This window comes from Helianthus annuus, chromosome 2, assembly GCF_002127325.2.
Source record: "Helianthus annuus cultivar XRQ/B chromosome 2, HanXRQr2.0-SUNRISE, whole genome shotgun sequence".
Lineage (NCBI taxonomy): Eukaryota > Viridiplantae > Streptophyta > Magnoliopsida > Asterales > Asteraceae > Helianthus > Helianthus annuus.
The window spans coordinates 156,126,023-156,130,326 of NC_035434.2; positions in this window are offsets into that span (position 1 = coordinate 156,126,023).

Sequence of the window (4,304 nt, forward strand, 5' to 3'; positions counted from 1 at the left end):
GCCCAAGTGTAAGACTTGTCAAAAATACCACTTTGGGAAGTGCAGACTTAACTCAAAATCCCAGTCTCAGTTGAGGCCTTGTGGGAATTGCAAATCTACGGAACATAAAACCCTAGAGTGCAAGAAGCTGAAAGACGCAACATGCTACAGTTGCAACGAAAAGGGGCACATTAAGACAAACTGCCCGAAATATGCAAAGAAGGCTGATGAAGGAAAGAAGACCAATGCTAGGGTCTTCAGGATGGATGCAAAGGAAGCTGTGCAGGACGACAAAGTAATCACAGGTACCTTCCTTATAAATGATGTTTATGCAAGAGTGCTATTTGATTCAGGAGCTGATAAATCATTTGTAGATAATAAGTTTTGCAAATTGCTGAATATACCTGTCAAAACATTAAGTGTGAAATATGAGGTGGAATTAGCAGACGGTACCTTAGAAACCGCCTCAACCGTATTAGATGGATGTTTTATATCCATTAAGAACCACTCTTTTCCGTTGTCCCTACTTCCGTTGAAGTTAGCCGGTTTTGACATAGTCCTAGGCATGGACTGGTTGTCTCATAACCAGGCCCAGATTGTCTGCAATAAGAAGCAAGTGGTGATCAAGACTCCGTCGAGTGAATCACTTACCATCCAGGGAGATACCCAGTATATACTGCTTGAGCATGTGACTATGCTCAAGGCCTCAAAGTGTTTGAAGAAGGGTTGTGTCATCTACATGGCACAAGTGACTATTGATGAGCCGAAGCCCAAGATCGAGGATATCCCCATCATTTCTGAATACCCTGAAGTCTTTCCAGAAGAACTACCTGGTTTACCACCAGATAGGCAAGTAGAATTCAGAATCGACATTATCCCTGGAGCAGCACCAGTTGCAAGAGCACCCTACAGATTGGCACCAACAGAGATGAAATAATTGAGAACGCAATTGGATGAATTGCTAGCCAAAGGTTTCATTAGACCTAGTTCATATCCTTGGGGAGCACCAATCTTATTTGTCAAGAAGAAGGATGGATCGATGCGTCTGTGCATCGATTACCGTGAGCTTAACAAGGTCACTATCAAGAATAGGTATCCATTACCCAGGATCGACGATTTGTTTGATCAACTTCAAGGGGCAAGCTACTTCTCTAAGATCGATCTGAGGTCAGGCTATCACCAACTGAAGGTTAGAGATGAAGACGTTCACAAGACTGCATTTAGAACCCGTTATGGTCACTACGAGTTCCTAGTGATGCCTTTTGGGCTCACTAATGCACCAGCGGCATTCATGGATCTCATGAACCGTGTCTGCAAACCATACTTGGACAAATTTGTTATCGTCTTCATTGACGACATCCACATCTACTCAAGGAACCAAGCTGGTCATGAGGAGCACCTTCGATGTATTCTTTCACTACTTCAACAGGAGAAGCTTTACGCCAAATTCTCTAAATGTGAATTCTGGCTTCGAGAAGTCCAATTTCTTGGACATATGGTTAGCGAGCGCGGTATCCAAGTGGATCCCGCTAAGGTGGAAACTGTCATGAATTGGCAAGAGCCGAAGATACCCACAGAAATTCGCAGCTTCTTGGGACTGGCAGGATATTACAGGCGTTTCATTGAAAATTTTTCAAGGATTGTTGCACCCCTAACTTCACTGACTAGGAAGAAGGTTAAGTTTGACTGGGGACCGAAGCAACAAGAAGCCTTTGATATCCTTAAGCAGAAGCTAAGCAATGCACCTGTGTTGACATTGCCTGATGGAGCAGAGGAGTTTGTGGTATATTGTGATGCATCACACATCGGGATGGGATGTGTACTTATGCAGAAAGGCAAGGTTATTGCCTATGCTTCACGTCAGTTAAAGGTGCACGAAAAGAATTACACCACCCATGACTTGGAGTTGGGTGCCGTTGTATTCGCACTGAAGCTATGGAGACACTACTTATATGGTATCAAGTTTGTGATCTATTCTGATCATAAGAGCCTCCAGCATCTGTTTAACCAAAAGGATTTGAACATGAGGCAGCGACGATGGATGGAAAATTTCAACGATTATGATTGTGAGATAAGATACCATCCTGGCATGGCACGCTGATGCCTTGAGTCGAAAGGAAAGGGTGAAGCCTATAAGGATCAATGCCAAGAGCATTGAAGTAAAGAATAGTTTGAATGAAAGGTTGCTAGCTGCACAGAAGGAAGCTGTGCTGGAAGCTAACTACCCAAATGAAAAGCTAGGAGTAACTGAAGAACAGTTATCCTGTAGCAAGGATGGAATTTTAAGGTTAAATGGGCGGATATGGGTTCCAGTATATGGAGGACTTCGAGATGTCATCCTCCAGGAAGCCCACAGTTCCAAATACTCCGTTCATCCTGAAGCGGACAAGATGTACCAGGATTTAAAGGCAAACTTTTGGTGGATAGGCTTGAAGAAGTCTATAGCCACCTATGTAGCTAAATGTTTGACATGTGCGCAAGTCAAAGCCGAACATTAGAAGCCGTCAGGTTTGCTGCAACAGCCTGAACTTCCCGAGTGGAAGTGGGAAATGGTGACGATGTATTTCATCACCAAGTTGCCAAAGACAAGGAAAGGAAATGATACAATATGGGTGATAGTCGATAGGTTGACTAAGTCAGCACATTTCCTACCCATTAAGGAGACTTATAGCTCCGACATGTTAGCCCAATTGTACGTAGATAAGATTGTATCTCTACATGGCGTACCTGTGTCTATTATCTCTGACAGAGATACTAGGTACACATCTCATATTTGGAAAAGTTTCCAATAATCTTTGGGCACGCAATTAAATTTTAGTACAGCCTACCATCATCAGACGGACGGACGGACAGAGTGAGCGTACAATCCAGACCATGGAAGACATGCTTCGTGCATGTGTGATTGACTTAGGGGGTACTTGGGATAACCACCTGCCATTAATCGAGTTCTCGTACAACAATAGCTACCATACCAGCATTAAGGCTGTGCCTTTCGAGGCCTTGTATGGTAGGAAATGCAGAACGCCCGTTTGTTGGGCGGAAGTTGGAGATGTTCAACTGACAGGACCAGAAATAGTCTTTGAAACGACGGACAAGATTGTTCAGATTCGTGAACGTCTGAAAGCTGCCAGGGATAGGCAGAAAAGCTACGCAGATTTGAAGCGTAAACCTTTTAACTTCGAGGTAGGTGACAAGGTACTGCTCAAAGTATCACCCTGGAAGGGAGTGATGCGATTTGGTAAGAAAGGCAAGTTAAGCCCGAGATACATAGGACCCTTCGAGATCATCGAACGTGTCGGATCAGTTGCCTATAAGTTAAACTTACCCGAAGAGCTCAGTGGCATTCACAATGTATTCCACATCTGCAATCTGAAGAAGTGTGTCGCTGATGATTCACTGGTTATACCACACACGGATGTGCACATAGAAGAAAGCTTGAAGTTTGTTGAAAAACCTGTGTCGATCGAGGATCGACAGGTTAAGAAGCTTCGAAGGAAGCATGTACCGATTGTAAAGGTTAAATGGGATGCCCGTAGAGGTCCCGAGTACACATGGGAGGTCGAATCCACAATGAAAGAGAAGTACCCTCATTTGTTTCAGTAAATCTCAAGGTCGAGATTTCTTTTAAGGGGGTGAGGATGTAACACCTCGAAAATTTCCGTCAAATGAAATAACGACACGTGTCACATGCGGCAAAAGCATTGTAAAACCGGATTTAGTTAAAGACATATGGAAGGATTTAAAAAAAAAAACACGTCGACATGTAAATTTATACCTCTGAACGACTTCCTTATAAATCCCGAGACCCTAACGTGATTAATAAACATCTAATATACCTTTAATCCGGTGATTACTAATAATAAAGGATGTCCAAATTTGCAAATATGGATCCTATGAAATAATGCTCAATAAAAAAAAACTTTCATGTATATTTTCCATCATAATGCAAACCAATGATACATGGAGATAAGTAGACACAACTGATCAAGCATGGGTAAAAAGGGCCTCATACTGACATTTCCCTGGCTCAAAAATAGTGCTATGCAAGTTGCCTATTCAATGCTTGAAGGGTTAATTTTTTTTGCTTTCTGGCAAGGGCTTACGGACCGTAAAGGTCCTGCCTTACGGTCCGTAATACGTGAAAGGTTAATTTTTGCTTTCTGTCAAAAGCTTACGGACCGTAAAGGTCCTGCCTTACGGTCCGTAAGGGATGCCCAACGACAGCAGCTTGGCTGTTGGCTGTTATAAACTGTTTAACTGCCTTAGTAAGATATTTTCAGCAACATGGGCGACCCCTAACAGTTCCTAGGCACTAGGAAACACTT